Source organism: Spermophilus citellus (genome assembly GCF_964194105.1).
Source record: "Spermophilus citellus genome assembly, chromosome: 5".
Classification (NCBI taxonomy): domain Eukaryota; kingdom Metazoa; phylum Chordata; class Mammalia; order Rodentia; family Sciuridae; genus Spermophilus; species Spermophilus citellus.
Genome location: NC_138186.1, coordinates 140,979,570 through 141,007,413, shown reverse-complemented (window position 1 = coordinate 141,007,413; position 27,844 = coordinate 140,979,570).

The following is a 27,844-nucleotide window of genomic DNA, read 5'->3' as shown; positions in this document are numbered from 1 at the left end:
CTGAGCACACAAAATCACAGTAGACCAACGCCAAGACACATTGTTATGAAGATAGCCAATATACAGAACAAAGAGAAAATATTAAAAGCTAAAGGAGAAAGGAGGCAGATTACATTCAGGGGTAAACCAATAAGGTTAACAAAGGATTTTTCATCAAGACGCTGAAAGCGAGAAGATCCTGGAACAACGTATTTCAAACACTGAAAGACAATGAATGCCAACCAAGAATTCTGTATCCAGCAAAATTAAGCTTCAGGTACAACAACAAAATAAAAATCTTTCATGATAAACAAAAGCTAAAAGAATTTGCAGCCAGAAAACCAGCATTGCAAAGCGTCTTGAGCAAAACACTACACGAGGAAGAAATGAAAAACAACAACCAAAACCATCACTGGGAAGTGCCTCGGTAATGACAGAGGGCAGGGGGGAAAGCTAATCATGGAGAAACAAACTAAATTAAAAAAAAAAAGATAAATAATCAAACATGGCTGGAAGTACAAACCATATATCAATAGTAACTCTAAACGTTAATGGCTTAAACTCTCCAATAAAGCGACATAGGCTGGTAACATGGATTAAAAAACAAATCCAACAATATGTTGCCTCCAGGAGACACATCTGATTGAAGAAGACATACACAGGCTGAAGGTGAAAGGTTGGGAAAAAATATACCACGCACATGGTCCTCGTAAGCAAGCAGGGGTGGCCATCCTCATATCGAATAAAATCAACTTCAAGACTAAGTTAATCAAAAGGGATAAGGAAGGACATTATATACTGTTAAAAGGATCCATTCACCAACAAGACATAACAATTATCAATATTTATGCACCAAATAATGGTGCTGTGACATTCATAAAACAAATTCTCCTCAAGTTCAAGAATAAAATAGAGCACAACACAATAATTATGGGTGACTTCAACACACCTCTCTCACCATTGGACAGATCCTCCAAACAAATTTGAATAAAGAAACTATAGAACTCAATATCACAATCAATAACCTAGACTTAACTGACATATATAGAATATATCAACCATCATCAAGTGGATATACTTTTTTCTCAGCAGCACCTGGATCCTTCTAAAAAATAGACCATATATTATGCCATAGGGCAACCCTCAGTAAATATAAAGGGGTGGAGATAATACCATGCATTTTATTTGATCATAAGGGAATGAAACTGGAAATCAATGATAAAAGAAGGAAGGAAATATCCTACATCACATGGAAAATGAACAATATGTTACTGAATGATCAATGGGTTACAGAAGACATAAAGGAGGAAATCAAAAAATTCTTAGAGATAAATGAAAATACAGACACAACATATAGGAATCTATGGGACACAACGAAAGCAGTTTTAAGAGGGAAATTCATCGCCTGGAGGTCATTCTTCAAAAAAAGGAAAAAACAACAAATAAATGAGCTCACGCTTGATCTCAAAGCCCTAGAAAAGGAAGAGCAAAACAACAGCAAATGTAGAAGGCAAGAAATAATTAAAATCAGAGCAGAAATCAACGAAATTGAAACAAAAGAAACTATTGAAAAAATTAACAAAACTAAAAGTTGGTTCTTCGAAAAAATAAGATCGACAGACCCTTAGACATGCTAATGAAGAGAAGAAGAGAGAGAACTCAAATTACTAACATACAGGATGAAAAAGGCAATATCACAACAGATGCTACAGAAATACAGAAGACAATTAGAAATTATTTTGAAAACCTATATTCCAATAAAATAGAAGATAGTGAAGACATCGATAAATTTCTTAAGTCATATGATTTGCCCAGACTGAGTCAGGAGGATACACACAATTTAAACAGACCAATATCAATGGATGAAATAGAAGAAGCAATCAAAAGACTACCAACCAAGTAAAGCCCAGGACCGGATGGGTATACAGCGGAGTTTTACAAAACCTTTAAAGAAGAATTAATACCAATACTTTTCAAGTTATTTCAGGAAATAGAAAAAGAGGGAGCTCTTCCAAATTCATTCTATGAGGCCAACATCACCCTGATTCCGAAACCAGACAAAGATACCTCAAAGAAAGAAAACTACAGACCAATATCTCTAATGAACCTAGATGCAAAAATCCTCAATAAAATTCTGGCGAATCGAATACAAAAACACATCAAAAAAATTGTGCACCATGATCAAGTAGGATTCATCCCTGGGATGCAAGGATGGTTCAATATACGGAAATCAATAAATGTCATTCACCACATCAATAGACTTAAAGATAAGAACCATATGATCATCTCAATAGATGCAGAGAAAGCATTTGACAAAGTACAGCATCCCTTTATGTTCAAAACATTAGAAAAACTAGGGATAACAGGAACTTACCTCGACATTGTAAAAGCTATCTATGCTAAGCCTCAGGCTAGCATCATTCTGAATGGAGAAAAGTTGAAGGCATTCCCTCTAAAATCTCGAACAAGACAGGGATGCCCTCTATCACCACTTCTATTCAATATAGTTCTCAAAACACTGGCCAGAGCAATTAGACAGACGAAAGAAATTAAAGGCATAAAAATAGGAAAAGAAGAACTTAAATTATCACTATTTGCAGATTACATGATTCTATACCTAGCAGACCCAAAAGGATCTACAAAAAAACTACTAGATCTAATAAATGAATTCAGCAAAGTAGAAGGATATAGAATCAACACGCTTAAATCAAAGGCATTTCTGTATATCAGCGACAAAACTTCTGAAACGGAAATGAGGAAAAAAACACTCCATTCACAATATCCTCAAAAAAAAAAAAAACTTGGGAATCAACCTAACAAAAGAGGTGAAAGATTTATACAATGAAAACTACAGAACCCTAAAAAGAGAAGTAGAAGAAGATCTTAGAAGATGGAAAAATATACCCTGTTCATGGATAGGCAGAACTAACATCATCAAAATGGCAATATTACCAAAAGCTCTCTATAGGTTTAATGCAATGCCAATCAAAATCCCAACGGCATTTCTTGTAGAAATAGAGAAAGCAATCATGAAATTCATATGGAAAAATAAAAGACCCAGAATAGCAAAAGCAATTCTAAGCAGGAAGTGTGAATCAGGTGGTATAGCGATACCAGATTTCAAACTGTATTACAGAGCAATAGTAACAAAAACAGCATGGTACTGGTACCAAAACAGGCGGGTGGACCAATGGTACAGAATAGAGGACACAGAGATTAATCCACAAAGCTACAACTATCTTATATTTGATAAAGGAGCTAAAAGCATGCAATGGAGGAAGGATAGCATCTTCAACAAATGGTGTTGGGAAAACTGGAAATCCATATGCAACAAAATGAAACTGAATCCCCTCCTCTCGCCATGCACAAAAGTTACCTCAAAATGGATCAAGGAGCTTGATATCAAATCAGAGACTCTGCATCTCATAGAAGAAAAAGTTGGCTCCGATCCACATATTGTGGGGTCGGGCTCCAAATTCCTTAATAGGACACCCATAGCACAAGAGTTAATAACAAGAATCAACAAATGGGACTTACTTAAACTGAAAAGTTTTATCTCAGCAAGAGAAACAATAAGAGAGGTAAATAGGGAGCCTACATCCTGGGAACAAATTTTTACTCCTCACACTTCAGATAGAGCCCTAATATCCAGAGTATACAAAGAACTCAAAAAATTAGACAATAAGATAACAAATAACCCAATCAACAAATGGGCCAAGGACCTGAACAGACACTTCTCAGAGGAGGACATACAATCAATCAACAAGTACATGAAAAAAATGCTCACCATCTCTAGCAGTCAGAGAAATGCAAATCAAAACCACCCTAAGATACCATCTCACTCCAGTAAGATTGGCAGCCATTAGGAAGTCAAACAACAACAAGTGCTGGCGAGGATGTGGGGAAAAGGTTACTCTTGTACATTGCTGGTGGAACTGTAAACTGGTGCGGCCAATTTGGAAAGCAGTATGGAGATTCCTGGGAAAGCTGGGAATGGAACCACCATTTGACCCAGCTATTGCCCTTCTCAGACTATTCCCTGAAGACCTTAAAAGAGCGTACTACAGGGATACTGCCACATCGATGTTCATAGCAGCACAATTCACAATAGCTAGACTGTGGAACCAACCCAGATGCCCTTCAATAGATGAATGGATAAAAAAGTGTGGCATTTATACACCATGGAGTATTATGCAGTACTAAAAAATGACAAAATCATGGAATTTGCAGGGAAATGGATGGCACTAGAGCAGATTATGCTTAGTGAAGCTAGCCAATCCCTAAAAAACAAATACCAAATGTCTTCTTTGATATAATGAGAGCAACTATGAACAGAGCAGGGAGGAAGAGCAGGAAGAAAAGATTAACATTAAACAGAGACATGAGGTGGGAGGGAAAGGGAGAGAAAAGGGAAATTGCATGGAAATGGAGGGAGACCCTCATTGTTATACAAAATTACATATAAGAGGTTGTGAGGGGAATGGGAAAATAAACAAGGAGAGAAATGAATTACAGTAGATGGGGTAGAGAGAGAAGATGGGAGGGGAGGGGAGGGAGGATAGTAGAGGATAGGAAAGGTAGCAGAATACAACAGTTACTAATAGGGCATTATGTAAAAATGTGGATGTGTAACCGATGTGATTCTGTAATCTGTATTTGGGGTAAAAATGAGAGGTCATAACCCACTTGAATCTAATGTATGAAATATGATATGTCAAGAGCTTTGTAATGTTTTGAACAACCAATAAAAAAAAGAAAAATAAAATAAATAAAATAAATAAATAAATAAATAAAAATTTAAAAATAAATAAATAAATAAATAAATAAAAATTTTTAAATGATAAATAAATAAATAAATAAACTTGCTAGTTGCAATAGATGTGCAGCTGAGGACCACATAGAATAGCAATGTGTATAGGAAGAAGCTTTGGTATTCTAAAACAACTAAACAGGGAAAGGAACAAACAAAGGAAAGTAATAATTCAGTTACATAGTTATTTGAGGCCATTGGATATTGTTTAAAGAAGATACTATCAGATCCCATATATGAATGAGAAAGAGAGTGGGATTAACATGCTTTCCTGTTAGCCTGCCAGGCTCACCCTCAGTATGTCTTGACTGTGAGGACTCAGCATTGAGTATTAAGTCTCCAGCACCAGCCATTGATAATTCTACTGGCTGCATGAGCAGAACTCCCCTGGGGGTGGGGAACAGAAAACAAGGTTATCCATCCACCCTTTCTAATGGTTCTTGGCCTTTCTTGTCACTCAAGTCATATTTAGTCATCAAAGGAAGCACATATGCATTTCAGTGTAACACATTTCCAAGTTTCAGTGGAAGTTAGAGCCTCTCCCCAACCCAGCCTGGGCCTACTCCGTCACAGAAGTCAGCAATCCCCTGCCTTGTTTTTCCTTTCCTCTGTCCTGACTATGCCTCCGGCTGGAAGTGAGGTAAGATAGAGGAGAAAGGGAAGAGAGGAGCCTGTTGGATTAGCAGTGATGTCATCAGGCCCTGCAGCCCATGGGTGGGGCAAATTCTCAATGCTGATTGTTCCTTTGATATGATTTCCTGGATTCCTTGAAGAAAGTCCTCAGTGGAGGCCTCCCTCTCAAGTCCCTAGGTATGAGCAATGCTTCAATTGGCAGGCTACATATACTGTATTCCAAAGCCCCTGTATGTCAGCCAAACTCCCTTCCAAGCAGTGATCTTGAACCTGATTCAACAGGGCTATAGGCCAGCTAACTCCCATGTGGCCCAATGTGGCCCACTAAGAACCACTCCTGCATTCTTGCCCACTATTGCTGGAAGAGAAGTTTGTTCTCAGTACACCTCTGTCTTCCTCTTTTGCTCTGCCACCTTGGGCTGTTCTAGCCAAGCCTTCATGCTTCCAAACTTCAAGAAGCATGGGCCAAGTTATGTGAATGGTTGTCTTGAAGCCCCTGTCAAGCTTGGCTGAAATTGAAGAAAGGAATAGGAAGACCCCAAAACATTTTAATTCAAACTCTAAGAAATCCTCTCTCTCTCTCTCTCTCTCTCTCTCTCTCTCTCCCCCTCCCTCTCTCCCCTTCTCTTTCAATCTTTAACTTTTATAAGTTTACACATTCGGGTAGGTGAAGAATAGAGGTTTAAGTAATCCATTTTTATAGGGGTGGTCTAGCATCTCTTTATTTTTTTTTTATTTTTTTATTTATTATTTTTATTGTTGGTTGTTCAAAACATTACATAGTTCTTGATACATCATATTTCACACTTTGATTCAAGTGGGTTATGAACTCCCATTTTTACCCCGTATACAGATTGCAGAATCACATCAGTTACACTTCCATTGATTTACATATTGACATACTCATGTCTGTTGTATTCTGCTGCCTTTCCTATCCTCTACTATCCCCCCTCCCCTCCCCTCCCTTCTTCTCCCTCTACTGTAATTCATTCCTCCCCCTTGTATTATTTTTCCCTTTCCCCTCACTTCCTCTTGTATGTAATTTTGTATAACCATGAGGGTCTCCTTCCATTTCCACGCAATTTCCCTTCTCTCTCCCTTTCCCTCCCACCTCTCATCCTTGTTTAATGTTGGTCTTCTTCTTGTGCTCTTCTTCCCTAGTCTGTTCTTAGTTACTCTCCTTATATCAAAGAAGACATTTGGCATTTGTTTTTTAGGGCTTGGCTAGCTTCACTTAGCATAATCTGCTCTAATGCCATCCATTTCCCTCCAAATTCTATGATTTTGTCATTTTTTAGTGCAGAGTAATACTCCATTGTGTATAAATGCCACATTTTTTTTATCCATTGGTCTATTGAAGGGCATCTAGGTTGGTTCCACAGTCTTGCTATTGTGAATTGTGCTGCTATGAACATTGATGTAGCAGTGTCCCTGTAGCATGCTCTTTTTAGGTCTTTAGGGAATAGACCGAGAAGGGGAATAGCTGGGTCAAATGGTGGTTCCATTCCCAGCTTTCCCAGGAATCTCCATACTGCTTTCCAAATTGGCTGCACCAATTTGCAGTCCCACCAACAATGAACAAGTGTACCCTTTTCCCCGCATCCTCGCCAGCACTTGTTGTTGCTTGACTTCATAGTGGCTGCCAATCTTACTGGAGTGAGATGGTATCTTAGGGTGGTTTTGATTTGCATTTCTCTGACTGCTAGAGATGGTGAGCATTTTTCCATGTACTTGTTGATTGATTGTATGTCCTCCTCTGAGAAGTGTCTGTTCAGGTCCTTGGCCCATTTATTGATTGGGTTATTTGTTATCTTATTGTCTAATTTTTTGAGTTCTTTATATACTCTGGATATTAGGGCTCTATCTGAAGTGTGAGGAGTAATCTCTTTTTAGAATATCAGGATCTTTGGAAAACACTATTGTATTTTTGGTCTTTGTAACCTCAGCCCAAACTAAAACTTAAAAATTTGCTAACCCATTAACACTAATTCTTTCCACATCAAGTGGAATATAATAGTATATATTACCTCAGAAGTATTCAACCCAGGTAATATGATGGATATCATGTTGCTATCACTGCCTGCCTCCCCTTTCCCCCAATAGTTTTTATGCCTTAGTAAATGACTGAAAATTTACACAAGTAATAGGAGAACACTAATCACCTCATTGCAAAAGAACAAAAAAAATTCTCTTTTTCTCTAGCTTGACAAGTCATTCAAGAACTCTCTCCACCGTGTGAGTAAGAAGAAAATGTTGTACTAGTATATACAAACATAAAGCATAATTAAATTTTGCTTAACAGGAACATTTTATACAAACCACTTTGCTAAATTGAATTTTCAGGTTGAGCAGCAGCCCCTTTCTGTTTCAGTATTTGTTAATAAATATCTTCCTTAAATTTCTTAGCTACTTTAAATTCCTTTTGAAATCAGGCAGTATATATGTGACATCAAATTAAATATATGTCATTTTTCTGCCTCAGTAGGCCTTATAGGAAACTTAATTTTATATTTGAGAATTATAGGAAATGTCAGGTAGCCCTTAGATCTCTGGACTTCCTCTGGCTTTCTCACATGTTTCTGGGCCTGATGAGACACATATCTCACAGAAAAGTAAAACAGTCTACATAGGACAGTAGTACACCTGAGTAGACAGGACTTGGGTCAAATACTGAGTCTCCATCCAGGTGCTGCTAGAGTGCAGAGAACCCAATTTGGAACAGGGATCTGGATCCAACCCTCTTGGAGGACACTTGTAAAGGAGTCTGGCAGAATAATAGACTATATAATAATTTGTTTAGGCTCCTGGATTCTCCTCTTTTCCTATTTCATGCACTAACTAGGCTTTTTAATTCCCTGGTGAGGTAGTTAGGCATAAGAGGCTGAGATCAACAATTTCTCTATGACACCCACTGAATAGATTTTGTGGTAAGATTACAGAGGAGGAGAGATTTTGAGAGGTTGACAGATATATAGCAAGAAGTTCTGTAAATTGTGAAGAAGAGACCCTGGGTCTCTAATTGCTCACAGGAGGTGAGAGTCTAAGGAGAAGGGATTCCAGGCCTGGGTGTTTAACTTGGACTATGATGCCTATATTGGTTCCCTGACAAAAGAACTTTTGAACAGAATGAGACCATAAACAGTGACAATGACTATACTCTGCTGGGCATGATGATGAATGCGTGTAATCCCAGCGGCTCTGGAGGCTGAGGCAGGAGGATCTAGAATTGCAAACCAGCCTTAGCAAAATCAAGGCACTAAGCAATTCAGTAAGACCCTGTTTCTAAATAAAATAGGGCTGGGGATGTGGCTTAGTGGTCAAGTGCCCCTGATTTCAATCCCCGGTACAAAAAAAAATGAATGATTATACTAAACAAAAATCAATAGTCTCATAATTGCAAGGGTTTTCATATGCCTTGGTTTCACCTAAGACCCCAAAACCTTTCTATAACTTAGAGTATTGAGTGTGTGTAGTCAGGAAAAGAGGCACCAAAGTAAGTAAGCAGAGTAGGATAGAATTAAGCAGAGTGAGAACTAAGATGTTTAGTGCATGCTGTGTACGTGGGCTAAGATTACTTTAATCAATGTCTCTGAATTCAGTGGGCTCAAGTTGCCTGGTCTTAGGGTCCATGATTGCTTTTATTCACATAGAACAGTCTAACCCAGTGCTTGGAACATGGAAAGTGCATAGTCAAGTAGAAATACACAAAGTCTCCCTTAAAAGTCTGCCATTGTATGGTATTGAATAAGAGACCTATTCATTTTCTTGGTTTAATTTTCTTATCTCTAAATGTTGAAAAGGATTTTTATCTCAGAAGGCTGTAGTAGGGATTAAATGAAAAAACAAATGGTTATTAGTCAGACCAGGCAAATTTCCTTCCTTCCTCTGTACTTTCTTTGCCACCTTGAAATGTTTGCCTTGTCCATGGCCCCTTTGAAGGCTTCACAGTTGTAATAAAATCTCACATAGTTCTGAGATCTGAACTTGTCTTTTTCTAGGTTTCTCCAGAAGCCATAATTACTGCAGGCAAGGTTCTGAGGTGAGTGCCAATGTCAACGATGGACAACTACGTCAAAACTGGCTGTCAAGATGTTTCTTCATCGGTATGTGAATAGCCGTCCAGCACGGCCACCATATACTAGATGGTGACCAAGTAAGCCAGTTAGACCCTCTGTGCTGGGGATTTTGTTTCTTTTAATTTTTTGTTGTGAGTATCAAACCCTTGGCTTCCTGCATGCTAAGCAAGTGATACAGCACTGAACTACACCCCCACACCTGTCTTGGGGTTTTAAATACAAAGTAATAGAGAGTCAAACATTAGTAATGGAGGGCAGAAATTCATCCATTCACTCATTCAACAAACACTTATGGAACTTTGTACATTTATGAAGTCTTTTCCAAATACACTTCTAGATGATAAGAAATAGCTAGTGAACCTAACCAGTCAAATAATAAAAAGAAATAGCCAATGAAAAAAAAATCAAGTCAATTTCCTGCCCTCCTAGTGCTCATCATGTTCTGGTGGAAGAGGCAAACAATAATCACATATTATATTGAACTGACTCAAAAACATGCATTTCTTCATATTTTCTGATCTCTGAAAAAGGGAATGCAACTAGTTATCACTGGCAACTTATAAATATATTTGTCCTGACATCAGTCATTTTCCTGTGGGAACTTATCAGAGCTGCTTATAACTGTAAACAAATTATATGCATGTTGGTACCACATGTGTAGAGTTCAAATACAATTTCAAGTATCTTCAAAAGATGGTATTTTTATATGGCTGAAAAAGAAAAGTTATTATGCACACCAGCCAGGCTCAGAAATTGAACAATCAGACATAAATTTGATATTAGGAAAGCAAGTATCATTATTTGAAGAATACCATAATTCCATATTTCTTGCTTCACAGGTCCTAAGAAAGGAGGGTACCCCAAAGTATATGAAGTCATGTTGCATTTTATTATCTAGATATTATGTGGGAAAACACTGACTTTGACAACTACAAGTTGAAGAATGAATCAGAAGATAAAACTCTAAATGTAAAAGTATAAATTGATTTATTTTCCTTTTTGTGTGTGAAGGATATATGAGTTTTTAAACACCATGTCTAAGTATAAAAGAGCTCTTTCAATGAGTATAAAATAAAAGTTGTAAGTGATAAGAAAGACAATGTCAACTTTGTCTTTCTCCATGACTATATAAAATAATAGCACGTATTTCAACTCATAACATCTCAGAGTCGTTGAAATTCGGTAGCTATATAATGTCAGTGCTAAATGCCATAAAGAAAAATAAAACAGATAATGAGAGAGTGACTAATAAGCACATTGTGCTGTTTTGGGATGTGGTGTTCAAAAAAGGCCTTTCTACTCAGGAGAGATTTGAGCAGAAACCTAAAGGAATTGAGAAAGTGAGCATGAAGATTTCTAGGGGAGAAATTTTCCACACGTGAGAACCTACAAAAGCAAAGCTTCTAAAGAGAGAGCAAGTGTGAGATATTTGAGAAATAGAAAAGGGTTTTCTGTGGCTTGAGCCTAGTGAGTAAAGGGCCGAAGTGTAGGAGTTGGAGTCAGAGATGTAATGGTCAGGATACTCATTATAGGAGACCTGGGAGGCCAAGGCAAGAGCCTTGGATTATGTTCTTGGTCAGGATATGAAGTCACAAAGAAGTCTCTAACAGTGAATACTGCATAAAAAATAAAGTAGGTTGCAAGTTACGAGACTCTTATAAGAATTCCCAGAAGGGCTGAGGTTGTAGCTCAATTGTAGAGCACTTTCCTCACATGTGTGAGGCCCTGGGTTCAATCCTCAGCACCACTTAAAAATAAGTAAATAAAATTAAAAAAAAAAAAAAAAGAATCCCCAGAAGACATGAGAGCAGCTTGTACTAGAACATTAGTGGTGGAGATGGTGATTGGAGTTTGAATACATTTTGGAGGTAGAATTCATAGGCATTACTGAAGTTGTATATGGGAGTGTGAAAAAAAAAAAGAATCAAGATGGCACCAAGGTTAAATGGTGATACCCTTGATTGAAGTAGGTGAGACTTTAGGAGGATCAGGATCTACGCAGGGTGTGAGGGAAGGAATCAATAGATTAATAATTTTATTTGGGGGGCTGGGGATGTGGCTCAAGCGATAGCGCGCTTGCCTGGCATGCTTATGCAGCCCGGGTTTGATCCTCAGCACCACATAGAAACAAAGATGTTGTGTCTGCCAAAAACTAAAAAATAAATATTAAAAAAGTTCTCTCTCTCTCTCTCTCTCTCTCTCAAAAAAAAAGAATTTTATTTTAGACTTTTAAAATTTAAGCATCTAAGAAGAAAAGGTGAATATACCATCACATTTATGACTCTTTGGTCAGGGTAGAAGCTTAGGCTGGAAAAAATATATTTAGGAATCATCAGAGTGTTGATGGTATGTAGTCATCAGAAAGAATGAGATAACTATGGAAGTGGGTAAAGGAGAGTGAAAAAAAAAAGGAGGCAGCCAGTAAATTGGGGGAAATCAGGAAGATTTGGAAGCCAAGTGAAGAAAATATTTCAGAAGGAGAACCTATGAACGGTGCCAAATGTAACTGAGAAATCAATCAAGGTGCCGCCTGAGAACTGATGTTAGATTAAGCATTGTGAAGGTCACTAATGGCATTGACAGGAAATGTTCAGTGGAGAAATAGACACACTAACTAGAGTAGATTAATGGAAAGTGAAGAAGATGAGACTGAGGAAAGAGATAATATTGGTGACTTTTGGGGGTAAAAAGAAATGGGTCAGATACTGGAAGGAGATGCAAAGTCAAGAACTTTTTTTACTTTTTGCACTTTTTAAAATTATGGGAATTATTAGAGTATTTAGTTGTGGTTGATGATGCTATGGATGATCCAATACAGAAAACGAATTTCAGCAAAGGAGTCCAGGAGTAGGCAAAAAGAGATGGGATTTCACATATAAGTAGATAATACATACAAGCCTTAGAAAATCTATTATTATGATTCAGATCCAAGTAATATTGGGAGACAACAGTCTGGATCTCTTGTGGCTTTATCCATATTGCAAGTAGAGGCACCGATTCCTTTTATTTCCAACTATCTTTTCTAGGATATTGGTATAGTAAATAATCTTGGAAGACAGAGATATTATTTCCCTCTGGAGCAAAGGGGAGTTCTGCCCATCATATAAAGTTTGAGTTCCTGGTCTCAGGGTTCCTTTCCTGAACATAACCTATGGCATATGCAGGGATTTGTCTGGACTCAACTGTGAAGGATATGGAGGCAGGGGAACTGATAGTAAATATACTGGTATTCATGTTGCTTGGTGTGTGGTAAGAAAATTTTTCACCTCTGACCTAGGAGTCTTTGGTCTTCTGAAAGTTATTTGTGGAGCTGTGGTTTACTAACCTGTTAGCTTTCAGGTGTGATAAGATCTTAGACCACTTACAGTCATTAACATAGCACTGTCAAGTCATACTGAGCACATATACAAGGATTTTTGTAAATAGATATAAAGTGCTAATGGTCTGTATGGTCATTTATTTTTTTGTAGCCACTTCAGCAACTGGAGTACAAACATGTGGTCAGCCAGATTGGACCCATAGGCTATGGTTGGCAGGCCCTAGAAGACATCAGTTGGTCCTCTATGCCTGGAATCTATTATACTTTCCCATAAATACACCTTCATTTGGGGGAGATGGTAAAGGGAAACTCCTTATTAAAAATCTTCCAATTCAAAGGTTGAGGAAATGGAAACTCTCACCCATTGCTGGTATAAAATAGACAATTAGTTCAACCATTTTGGAGAATAACATGGTTATGAATCAGTCTGAATCAGTAATCACACAGTTATTTGAACAGGGAAAGTTCAATATCAAGGATGACTAGTTCTAGCAAAAGATTAAAGTAACAAGGGATGCGTAGTAAGAAGTGAACTCTGAAGAATACAGGAATATCAGCTATTAGGAGTAGCTACTATCTTTGTGGCTGAGACTGGTGCCCTCAAGAAGAGCTTCCTGCTTCTCACAGCTGAGATCCTGGCCTTACAACCATAGTGAAGCCATGAATCATGATATTGTCCCAACCAAAGGTTAGGGACAAGACCCAAGATAGGCCAATTGTGGATTCTCTCCAAGGAATTTGGCTGTTGGGTGATGTGACCTAAGGATTTATGAAGACAGTTTCTCCAACGGTGGTGCCAAAAATAGACTGTCCAGTAGTTCCTACTACTTAGACCCAGGAGACAGTTGAGGGCATTCCTTTCTGGAAAACTGTCTCCCAATGGTAGGGTATATGTATCTGAAACTTTTTAACATACAACCCAAGCTGGTTTATTTATTGTTACTTCAAATTCATACTTTTTGCCAGCTCCCCGAAAATGGACCTGGTCCCTCTGATTTCTTTTCTCTGGCCAGCTGGTACGATGTTAAGCTATTGCAGTAGAGGGCTACGGAGAGGCATCACAGGAGAAAAGGGTTTTGATTTCTGCTATTGGTGTGCCAGCTTGTGCTCCTACAGTGTGGGCAGCTTCCTGGCTCCTAGCTAGTGAAGCAGACACAGCTTTCAGCATCAGGCTCCTCAGGGCACAGCAGGTAGTGGCACCTTGGGGCCAGCAACCACCTCTGGAATGCCCCTCAGGTGATTGTGCCACAGAATGCTTCTGGTGAGACACTGTGAACCATTTTCCTCAGCAGCCCCCACTTGCTGGTGGGTTTCCAACCAGTTCCAGAGGGTGAATTTCCCACCAGTTATACTGGTGTGACATCACAATGAGCTCTCAGCTATCATCAGCATCTCCATTCCTGCTCCAATGGGGCCAGGATCTCAGCTGTGAGAAGCAGGAAGCTCTTCTTGGGGCATCAGACTCAGTCACAAAGATAGTAGCTACTCCTAATAGCTGATATTCCTGTATTCTTCAGAGTTCACTTCTTACTACGCATCCCTTGTTACTTTAATCTTTTGCTAGAACTAGTCATCCTTGATATTGAACTTTCCCTGTTCAAATGACTGTGTGATTACTGATTCAGACTGATTCATAACCATGTTATTCTCCAAAATGGTTGAACCAATTGTCTATTTTATACTAGCAATGGGTGAGAGTTTCCATTTCCTCAACCTTTGAATTGGAAGATTTTTAATGATTGCCTATCTAATGAGTTTGAAGTTATATCTCTTGGAAGCTTTAAAATAGATCAATATGTTTTATTTTTTTCTTTAATTTTTTTCCTGCATGTCCTTGACCAATCTCCTAAAGCAGTTTCTATACCATATCTGGTTTAATCCATCAGAGATTTGGCTCCTCTGGTTTTGGTAGGTAGCTTCCCAAACTCTGTATACCACACAGTAAGCATGGAGTACACATCATAATTCCAGTGACTGAGGAGGATCACAAGTTCTAGGGCAGCCTCAGCAACTTAGGGAGGCTATAAGCAACTTAGAAAGACTTTGTCTCAAAATAAAAAATAAAAAGGGCTGGGGATGTAGCTCAGTGGTAAAGCACCCTAAAGTTCGATCCCTGGTACCAACTCTTTACCACGCAAAATACTTTGAATCAGTAAGCCACTTTCTTCTTAAACTGAAGACCTTAAGTTCAAATCTGATTCCATGTCAGACTCTCAGATTCCTGTGGCCTACATTTTAAAAATCTCAGATTCACTCAATGTTAACCTTTCCTCATACTTCCCTTAGTACACATACTCTCCATGTATGTTCATATGAAAGTACATAGGCATATATGTGGACATATACATGCACACTGTTTTATTAACATAGTTAGAATCACTCAAGAGTAAGACGAAAATAGCATGCCCCTTCACTCCTGGGTATTTTAATGTGCATAACTTAAGAACCAGGACACTATTTTCTATAGTCATAGTATAGTTCATTTATGAGTAGAGAAAATTTAACAGGAATTTTGTTATGTAATATACTGTCGGTATTTAAATTGTTCAATTTTTCCCCCTTAGCCAGGATCTCATATAGGATCATAAATTGCATTTAATTATCATGTCTTTTTATCCTTTTTTTTTAATCTGGTGCAGTTTCCCACTCCTCTTTGTGTTTCATGACAATGATATTTTTGAAGAATGCAGGGCAGTTGTTTTATACAATGTTCTTTCACTTGACTATGTCTGATGTTTCCTTATTAGTAGAGGCAGGTTATGCATTTTTGGTAGAAATGCCACAGAAATGACATTGTGTTCTTTTCAGAAGGCCCATGATATCATTTGTCTCAATATGGGTGATCTTGACTTTCATCTCTTGATTAAGGGAGTGTCTGTCAGTTTCTCCATAAAAAAAAAGTTATCATTTCCTCACATTGTAACTAATAAATAAAACAAAGGGGAATATTTTGGGACTCTGTATTTATTCTTTTCTTCATTTCCCTAACATCAGTTTTTATATCTCCCTTCTTCCACAATGATAACCTTGGTTCCCAATAAAATGAGTATATTCACTCATTTGCTTTATCCTTAAATACAGGCAATGTAGTTTTAGATTGACATACTAGTGCCACTAACAGCAATTACCAGTTAATGAGGAGATCTCAAGAATTCTTTTTTTTTTTTAAAGAGGAGAGAGAGAGAGAGAGAGAGAGAGAGAGAGAGAGAGAGAGAGAGGGAATTTTTTAATATTTATTTTTCAGTTTTCGGTGGACACAACATCTTTATTTTTATGTGGTGCTGAGGATCGAACCCAGCGCCCTGCACATGCCAGGTGAGCACATTACCACTTGAGCCACATCCCCAGCCCTCTCAAGAATTCTTTATAATTTTTTTCCCTAGACTCTCATTGAAGGTATACAGAGTTTAAGTTATGTTTTTTTCTGTGATAATCTTACTGTTTCAATATATGTTAGATTTGACTGTTTTGATATATGTTAGATTTGATATGTTCTTTTTTCTCATACAAATAAATGGTAGTATACCATGCAAACTTTTTTATACTTTGCAATTTTTATTTAACTAAGTTGCACAGAAATCTTTTCAGGATAATAAATATCTCATTTTTTTGTTTTGTTTTTAATAGATCCACAATCTCCATTTACCATTGTGTAGATAGATGATAGTTTATTGACCCTATTTCTTATGTATAGAATTTAATCATTTTAGTATTCTTTTCAAATACAGATAGTGCTGGAATGAATATTATAAATATGAATTTTGATTTTTTTTGAGGTGTGACTTAAGGATAATTTCCTAGAAGTGGTATTTGTGCATTAAAATGATAAATGCATATAAATATTAGTAGTAGTTGTTGTTGTTGTTGTTACTACTACTACTACTAATACTAATACTGGTACTGGGGATTGAACCCAGAGGCACTTTACCACTGAACCACATCCCCAGCCCTTTTTATTTTTATTTTGATACGGAGTCTCACTAAGTTGTTTAGGACCTCACTAAATTGATGATGTTGGCCTCTAACTTGCCCTGCCTCACTGGGATTACAGGTGTGCATCACCTGTAATCTCTTAAAGAGCTTTAACTGATGCTGATGCTATAAAACTTACACTATTTTGCTTTGCTATAAGCCATATATGAGAACATCCTAAACCAACATTTGAGGCAAGTTTTCTCTGATTTCTCTGCCTGAAAAATCTGGGCTGTTAGTTAAAGAAGACCAAGAAAGGAAAATAGAATAGGCAGACTTCTTGTGGTATTCTCCAACCATCCATTTCTACTGTAAATAATGAGAGACAAATGGCATAGAGAAAAAGGTCAGAAACAGACCAATGTATTTATTGAGTAAAATATAAATGTGACATTTGAAACATGGGTGGAAATAATTCATTTTTCAACATATGTTGTTAGGCAAGTGATTAATCATTTGGGGGTGGGGGGAATCCTGATAGGAATTGTAAACTGGGCTATTCAGATCATCTCTGAGAAAAAATTAACTAAAGAGCCTACATAGTGTAAAAAAAAAAAACCCAAAAAACTATTTTCTTAAAAATGTAGAAGATACCATGAGACAGAAAAGAATTTCTAGTCCTAACCAAAAAGAAAACAGTACCCAGATAGTTCTGTTAATTCAAATATGCCTTTGCCCTGAAAGCATTTTTTGGTCCTTGAAAGACAGAACCTTGGTTTTAACAGCTAACAAAATGAGGGAAAAATAAACCAAAACCCATAATCATCTAAGATAGGAGATCTCCCTACAAAAAGTTACCACCTGAGTGAACTACACCATCAAGGTAAGACAAAACTTTGGAACTGAATTAATGTCCAAGCTCAATTGTTTCCTCTGCCTTTTGACTAAGAGCAATCTCATTCATTGTATTGATTTAACACAGTCAGGTCAGGCGGTGCCCCCAAGTGTCTGAAAGAAACAAATGTAAATCCTCTGCAAAAGGAAGTACCCTCATCATAGGTCTCAAATTACTCCACAAAAATTTTGCAAATACCATGCCCAACACACAATAAATAATGAAGAAGCAAATAAGGAAATGAGACTGTGACTAGGATCAACAGAAACAACAGATAGGAGAAACAGGTGCACACAAGCTTTGAATATTAGAATTATCAGAAATGAGATAAAAAACAATGTTCACTGTGTTTAAAAAAATAAAACAGGCTTGAAGATATCTGTTGAGCACACAAAGACATAAAAGCTATTTCATATTCAAAAAAAGGAGCAAATAGAACTTTTAGAAATTAAAACATAGCAATTAAAAGCTCAATAGATATTTATCTCATGCCATAATAACTGAAGATCGACTAGTACTCCTTACATAAAAATCAAGCCAGGTTCAGTGGTACACACCTGTAATCCCAGCGGCTCTGGAGGCTGAGGCAGGAGGATTGCAAGTTCAAAGCCAGCCTCAGCAACTTAGCGAGGCTCTAAGCAACTCAGGGAGACCTTGTCTCTAAATAAAATATAACAATAGGCTGGGGATGTGGCTCAGCCATTAAGTACCTCTGGGTTCAATTCCCAGTACCTAATAATAATAATAATAATCTTAATATTTTTAGAGAAAAAAATATAAAAATATCTTTATGAGGTGGAAGTCAAAATTTTTCTTAGATAGTTTATAGAAAGGAATAACTATAAAAGAGAAAATGACCAAATTAAAAATTACTGTATTTCAAAAAACATTAAGAAAATAAAATGTAAGCTACAAAATGAGAGAAAATATTTGCAAAGGATATCAATGAGTGTTATTCTGCATCTACAGAACTTCTACAAATAATAATGAAAGATAATAAGCTCAATTTAAAACCTGGTCAAGGAGTTTGAACAAAGGACAGCTAGTTTAATAGGAAATAGATGAATGGCTAACAACTTAGAACTCTACACATGACAAAAATATATCTATATTTAAGGAAATTCATATGTCTACCAAAAAGATAAAACACAGTAGAAACTAAATATATCAGTAAATATATAAAAAAAAACTTTTATAAATTTTAAATATTCTTAAATAATAAAGCAAAAAGAACAATGCACTATGAAGTTTCTAAATAGAGAAAAGCTAAGTATGTGGATAGTAAAAAAGACAGAGGAGAAAACACAAGTGTACAGTTTTAGGATTTTATATTAAAGGCAAAGAAGTATAATATTATTTGAAGAGAGAATGAAAAAATAAAGATGCAAGGCTGGGGTTGTGACTTAGTGGTAGAGCACTCACCTAGTAATTGTGAGGCCCTGGGTTCAATCCTCAGCACCACACACACAAAATTTTTTTTAATTAAAATTAAAAAAAATTAAAAGATATTGTGTCCAACTACAACTTTAAAAAAAAGATGCATTTGCTAATTCATAGAACAATCTCTTTACAAAGTAAAATAATAAGGTATATCTAATAAGTCAACTGTGGAAATAAAAAGTAATTATTGATCTAGGTGTGGTGGCCCATTCCTCTAAGGCCAGCAACTCCAGAGGCTGAGGCACTAGGATTACAAGTTTGAAGCCAACCTCAGCAACTTAGCAAGGCCTTGAGCAACTTAGCAAAGCCCTAAGTAACTTAGCAAGAACTGTTTCAAAATAAAAAGGGCTGGGGATATAGCTCAGTGATAAAATTCCCCTGGTTCAAACCTCAGTACCTCTCCCCAAAAAAGACTGGGGAAATGAAAAATAAGGCAGGTAAAGAAGAAAGATATTAAAGAACAAATTAAACAAAGAAAATAATAAGGTGATTGTAGAACTAAATTCAATCATTGTATTAATTACTTTAAATGTAAATAGTCTAATCAATTCAATTAAAAGGCAGAAACTGCCAGACTGTACAGAAAATAAGACCCAATTATACACTGCCTATAAAAGAGCACACTTTAAATAGAAAGACAGGTTATAAGCACAAGTAAACCATGCAAACACTAATCATAAGAAAGCTGGTGTAATAATACTAGTATCAGAATAAGTAGATCACAAGACAAAGAATATTACCAAAGATAAAGAACACTTAAGAGTAATAAAAGCAGCATGTTATCAAAAATACATACAAATCTAAACTGTATGTGTACCTAATATAAAACTTAAAATATATAAAGCCAAAACATATAAATGAAAGGATAAATTTTTAAAAAATGAAGATTAAAGACACTAATACTCTTTTCTCAGTAATCGATAAATTAAGTAGAAAGAAATTTAACAGGAATACAAAACAGCTAATTATTATTAAAAACCAACTTCATTTAATTGGCATTTAGAGAACATAATATCAAACTAAGGAAGAATACACATTCATTTCCAGTGTAAATGAAACACTGAAATAGACCACATGCTGAGCCAAAAGTGAAACATCTGGCATTTAAATAGATTGAAAACGTATACATAAATCCCCACCACCACTATCAGTGATTTTGCTTTTTGCAGTTTAAGCTACCCATAGTCAACTGTGGTATGCAAATCAGCAGTGGAAAATTCCAGAAATAAATAATTCATAAATTTTAAATTGCATACTCTTACAAGTGTAATGAAGTCTCTGACCATCTTGCTCCATTCTGCCCAGAATCAGAATCATCTCTTTAACTAATGTATCCTTGCTGTATATGCTACTCACCTATTGGTCATTTAGTAGACATCTTGGTTTTCAGATCCTGTCATTGTATTAAATGCTTGTGTTCAATAAACTCATTTTACTTAATAATGGTCCCAAAGTGCAAGAGCAGAAATGCTGGTATTTCGGATATGCCAATGAAAAGACATAAAGGATTACCTTTTAGGAAAAAGATGAAAGCTCTCAACTTATTAAGTAAAGGGAAAAAAATCATATGCAGGGGTTTCTAAGATCTATGCTAAGAATGAATTTTCTACTCATGAGATGATAAAGAAGTAAAGGCAATTTGTGCTAGTTTTGCTATTGTATCTCAAACTGCAAAAGGCCACACTGCATTATAAATATCAAGATGAAAAAGGCATAATAGAGTTCAGTCTTGGAAAGTATCCCTCATGGATAAGGGGAAACTACTGTAACTATTGTATTATGTTCTCTAATAACAATGGGATTAAATTGGAAAACATTAACAGAAATAGTAAATCCTAGTTATATGGAAATTAAACAATACATGAGTAAACAATCCATTTTTAAGAATAAATCACAAGAGCAATTAAAATATATTTGAACTGAGTAAAAATGTAAAATCAACAAGATTTACGTGCTGTAGTTAAAGTAGAGCTTAGAAAGAGAAATAACTTTAAATGTCATGCTAGGAAAAAAGACACTAAAGTTAATTATTTAAGCTTTTATACTGAAAAACTAGAAAAGATGAGTCAATTAAATTAAAAAATGAATCAGTGGGTAGGAATTAGTAAAGGTAAGAGCAGATGTCAACAAAATAAAAAATGGTCAAAGCATAATAAAGAAAATAAGTGAATCAAAAGCTGGTCCTTTGAAAAGATCAATAAAATTTTTTAAACATTGTCTAGGATGAAGAAGAAAAAAAAATCACAAGCGAAAATAAGATGACTAATACCAGAAATAAAAGACTTAAAAGAATCATAGAGAAATATTATGAGCAAATTTAAAAGAATGAAGTTGATAGATAAAATGAACACATACCATGAAAGATGCAAAGTACCAAATTGGACTAAAAAATAAATAGAAATTCTAAATAGCACTAACTCGGTTAAGAAATTGAACATGGACTTTAAAGTTTACACACACACACACACACACACACACACACACTAGCCTGGCTGGCTTTGTTGGTAAATTTTGTCAAACTAAATAACAATAAAAATCATAATACAATTCTAGAAAAAAAACATTTAGAAAACAGAAGAGAAAGGAATACATCCCTACTCATATTATGATAAAAACAATCTTCTAATAAAGCAGACAAATATATTGCCATAAAGAAAATTACATGTAAACTCACAAAATAAAATATCTAAAGAAATATTAGCAAATCAAAAAAGGATTACATAAAAAACAATACATCATGACAAATTAGGATTTATCTCAGGAAATAAAGGTGGTTTAATATTCAAATATTAGTAAAGATAATTATCATATCAACAGTATAAACAAAAAAAGTTCAATGATCATCTTGACAAATAAAAAGCACTTGACAAGCCATTTTATTAGAAAAACTCTTGGTAAATTAGAAATGAAAGGGAACTTCTTCAAACTAATGAAGGTTTTCTATAAAATCTCTGCAACTAATATCACATATTACCCTTCAAGTAAGTATAAGAGTCTTCCTTTTAAGATCAAAGATGAGGTAAAGCTGTGCATCGTCATCATTTTTGCTATTTAATTCAGTTTAATCACTGTTGTTATTCAGCAATATTTGAACTTATTGGCCAATGCAATAAGATAGGAAAAATAGGGGGGATAGTAGAGGATAGGAAAGGCAGCAGAATACAACAGACATGAGTATGTCAATATGTAAATCAGTGGAAGTGTAACTGATGTGACTCTGCAATCTGTATACGGGGTAAAAATGGGAGTTCATAACCCACTTGAATCAAAGTGTGAAATATGATATATCAAGAACTATGTAATGTTTTGAACAACCAATAAAAAAAAGACAGGAAAAATACAGATTCGAAAGATACAACTGTTTAAATTCACAGATGATATGAACTTACAATCTCAAAACAGTATTAGAATAATAATATAATTTAACAGTGTTGCAGGACACATTATCAAAGCATAATAATAAATAAATATCATGCAAAATTGGAAAATATGCTTTTTAGTAATATTATTTACAATAGCATAAAAACATAAGATACTTGGAATATATTCAACAGAATATGTATAAAACCTAGGTACTAAAATTGATGAAACGTTTGCTGAGAAAAAGATATAATTATATGGAAAGATAATCTTGTAATACCAGTGATTGGGATGCTGAGGTAGTAGGACTGCCAATTTGAGGCCAGCCGAGGAAACTTAGCAAGACCCTGTTTCTAGATTAAAAAATAAAGAGGTCTGGGGATGTAGCTCAATGGTAAAGCACTCTGAGTTCAATCTTCCATGTATGCTCTGTGTGTGTGTATGTGTGTGTGTGTGTGTACATATATGTGTATATATGTATATATGTATATATACATATATATAATAGGTTTTATATACATTTATATTGATAGTTATATATGGTTATTATAATTGACCATTCTCCATAATTCAATCTAATTTTAATTAGTCCCAGTAAACCTTTTACTGATTTAATTCAGTCACCGTACACCTTTCAGCACCTTTTTAAAAGAGAAGTTGCTAAGTTAATTCTAAATTTAGGTAAAGATGCAAAAGACCTAGAATAGCCAAAATAATTTTGAAAAAGAAAAAGAAATTTTAAGGGGTCTTTCTTTGTTTCCAAAATGTTGGCCAAATTACTCAAAATAGAGAGAAATTTGTATAAGGACAGACAGGAAAATTAATGGAAAAGAAGAGAAAGTCCGGGAGGGTGATACAAGTCAATGAAGAAGAAATAATCTTTTCAAGTGATGGTATTAGAAAGATTAAAAATTATATGAAAAAAGTAAGCTTTTTTCCCACTGCACACATCTGTAATCCAGCTACTCAGGAGGCTGAGGCTGAAGGATCACAGTGCAAGACCAGTCTCAGCAACTTAGTGGGACCCTATTGAAAAATAAATTAAAATGTCTGGGACATAGCTTAGTGGTAGAGAGCTTGCCCAGTGTGTTGGAGAACCTGGGTTCCATACTCAGTACAGAAAAAAAAAATGAGCTTTGATTCTTACCTTGCACTGCACAGAGAAATTAAGTTGAAGCAGAGCCTAGGAAAACACAATGCCTATTGAAAACACAATAAAAAAATACTTAAATGAAAGTCTTCATGATCTTGATATAGTGAGATAGTCAAAGATATCATTTATGGACAAAAAAAAAAAACACACTAACCATAAAACAAAAAAAAGAGAGACTAATTTAGATTTCATCAAAATCAAAAAACTTTTGCTTATCCCTCCTAATGATAACAATGATAAACCATAAACAATATATTTTTAAAAAAAACTACCTGAGAGTTCCAAAGAGTAAGAGAGGTGAGCAGATCATACAGAAAAATAACAGAGAGGTGATCATTGGCACAGGGGTGGGTTTCTCTGGATGTTGAGATTATCGTAGTAGTTGGTGCTTTCCCAAGACAGGATGAGGTGGAGCAGTATGAGCAGCTAAATCTCCCAGAAAATCCCTGACATATTTCTTAATAAAGGAGACAGGCAGAGTAGCTTAGGCAGGCTAGAAGTGAAAAGCAATCTTCAAAGGCAGAGAGCCAGAGAACGCAATCACCTAATTCTGTTCATGAACACATGAAAAACCTCTGCCTCCCCAGAGCCACACATGCAAGATACAGATCTCAAACAGCACAGTAAAAGCTCAAAGAAATAAATTGAGACTTGGGCCACCACTCATAGAAGGCAAAAATAGGTTACCATCTGAACCCATCTAGATGAATTGCCTACTAAAAAAAATATATATATATATATCACCATTCTCCAGAGGATCATACCAGAACCCAAAGTCTACACATGATGAGTCATAAAGGGGGCCTGAGATGTGGCTCAGTGGTGAGTACTTGCTTAGCATGCCTGAGGCCTTGGGTTCAATCCCTAGAACCCTCCCCACAACACATACACAGAAAGAGTCATAATGACAATGATACAATCCAAAATGATTTACTGTAAAAATAATAAGGAAAATAAGATCCATTCTCAAGAGAAAAAATAATGAACAGATGTCAGCCCTGAGATTATCGAGATATTAGAACTACCAGACAAGGACTTCACATTAGCTTGTAAGTTTTGCTGAGGTAAAAATGAGCACACGTGCAATGAATGAAATGAAGGAAATTTCAGCAGAAAAATATATCACATAAAAAATAACCAAATGGAAAATATTAGAATTTAAAATATACAGGAAGCCAGGCATAATAGCACATGCCTGTAGTCTCAGCCATTAGGGAAGCTGAGGCAGGAGACTCATAAGTTCAAGGATAGCTTCGGGAAAGGGAAAAATAATACAAGGGGGAGAAATGAATTACAGTAGAGGGGGTAGAGAGAGAAGAGGGGAGGGGAGGGGAGGGGAGGGGGGATAGTAGAGGATCGGAAAGGCAGCAGAATACAACAGACATGAGTATGTCAATATGTAAATCAATGGAAGTGTAACTGATGTGATTCTGCAATCTGTATATGGGGTAAAAATGGGAGTTCATAACCCACTTGAATCAAAATGTGAAATATGATATGTCAAGAACTATGTAATGTTTTGAACAACCAATAAAAAAAATTTAAAAAAAAAAAGGATAGCCTCAGCAATTTAGTAAGACCCTAACACAAATCAAAAATAAAAAGTGCTAAGGGGTGTAACTCAATGGTGGAGCACCCCTGGGATTATTTCCCAGTTAAAAAAAAAGTACACCTAATAACAGAACTTCAGAATATATCAACATATAAAAACGTATGGTATTTTCATGTGACGCTTCACTGCTTTATGCAATGTAATAGTTAGCAATAAAGATATCCAGGTGGTAAATAATATATAAAAATGCTTGCCATCAATAGTCAACTAGGGAAATGAGAATTCACCCACAATGTAATACACTACACACCTATAAGTATGGCTAAAGTTATAAAGTTATAAAGTTATAAAGCATTAAGAAAGACAAAAAGAGCTGGGTGCGGTGGCACATGCCCGTAATCCCAATGGCTCAGGAGGCTGAGATGGGAGGATTGCAGGTTCAAAGCCAGACTCAGTAATCGTAATCGTGAGGTGCTAAGCAACTCAGCGAGACCCTCTCTCTCAATAAAATACAAAATAGGGCTGGGGATGTGGCTAAGTGGTTGAGTGCCCCTGAGTTCAATCCCCAGTACCAAAAAGAAAAGAAAGACAAAGGCAACTGAACTCTCATAAAATGGTACAGTCACACTGAAAAAATAATTTGACAGTTGCTTATAGAATTAAGTGTACCATTACTGTATGATCCACCAATTCCACTCCTAGATATATGACTACAAGAAATGAAATCAAGTACCTACACAAAGATCACACACAAATGACCACAGCAGCTATATTCATAACACCTCAAATTTTCAGCTAACCCAAAAGTTTGAAAAAATATGTAAATAGATAAGAAATTTATGGTATGCTCATTAAATAAAATACCACTGCATAATAAGAAGGAGCAATCTACTTATGCTTGCAATATATATCAATCTCAAAACCATTACTCTGAGTGAAAAAAAAAGCCAAATACAAAAAGTGTATGCCATATGATTCCCTTTATATGAAATTTTAGAATAGGTAAAACTAATTTAAAAAGACAGAAAGCATATCAGTGGTTGCCTGGAGCCAGGAAGCAAGAAATGATGGAACTTATTTTGTGTGATAGAAATGTATTTCTTGATTGGTGTGATGACTATACAGGTATGTACATTTGTCAAAACTCATTAAACCATAAACCTAAGATGGGTGCATTTTATTTTATATAAAATCATCCTCCATGAAGTTGACTGCAGAATGAAAAAAAAAATAAGTTGAGAGTTTGGTTCTTATGAACCCTAAGGGGTTTTTGCAGTGGGGAGGGGGGGTATTAGGAAGAAAAAAATTACTATAATTTCTTTCTTCCTCCTCCCTGCCCTGCCCCAAATTAATTTGAACTCGGTAGTGTAGTAAGTGGAAAATGAAACTTTGTTCTCACTGATGTGGAAAAGACAGCCCATTAGAAGTGGAAAAGCCCATGCTAGGGCTTCAGATCTGAATTTTAAATCCTATATTTGATTTATTTATTATACAGGTCTGGGCAAATTACAGATTGTTTTCAAGTTTCTGTCTCCTTTTATATGAAATGGTTCTAACACCCATTTTGCAGGACTGCCAAGATTAAATGAGACAATATGTGTAAAATACAGAGAAGAAATAGAAAAGACATAATTTGCCCCCTCATCTCCCAGATTTTTAAAGAACCTCACATCCGAGATTTTAAAAACCAAGCTCAAGGGGCTGGGGCTGTAGCTCAGTGGCAGAGCACTTGCCAATCATGCGGGAGGCACTGGGTTCAATCCTTAGCACCACATAAAAATAAACAAATAAAATAAAGACATTCTGTCCATCTACAACTACAAAAAAAATAAAAAATAAATAAGAAAGCTCAATTTCCAGTACCCCACTGATCCTGTAATGTCATTCACACTTCTCATAGTATGCATTCTGAGTTTTATTTGTTTAGAAAGTAGGTGACCATATTTATTTTTAAAAGAACTTTAGGGCTGAAGATATGGCTCTGTGGTAGAGTGCTTGCCTAGCATGTTTGTGGCCCTAGGTTTGATCCCTGACACCACAAATTTTTTTAAAACTTTTTAAAAAAGAAGAGAAGAAAAAAATGAAAGAAACAAAAAGAAGAAATTTAGGGATTATATTAGTTGTTGCTACATTTGAAAGTCTGTAAAGCCAGTCTCGGTGACACATGCCTATAGTTCCAACAACTAGGAATGTTGAGACAAGAGGATCATAAGTTTAAGGGTAACCTAAGCAACTTTGAGAGACCCAACTTCAAAATAAAGAATAAAAAGGACTGAGGTTATAGAACAGTGTTAGAGGGCTTCATGGTTCAATCCTAAGTACAGGAAAAAAAAAAAAAAACACTGAATGTTACAGTCAACAATGTTTATAATATTTGTTAAACATTCCATTATGTATATGGTACTTTTTTATGCTCTGGGGCTCCTGTTGGGAAGTAGGTGTAGTTAGTGATACAGATACTCATTGTATGAATTCACTGTATAAAAATATTCATGTATCTATATTCTTGAATATAGGCACAGACAAATAAACCTATACACAATCTACTATTTTGTAGTAGGAAGCTAGTATCCTACTCCAGCTCTGCCAAAACCCATGTAATTTTGAATAAGAAAATGAACATTCATTTCCTCATAGATAAAACATTATATTTGAGTTATGGTTACTTACAAGTCCAAAATTTTACATTCTAAAAAAAATGTGTAAATGTCTAAA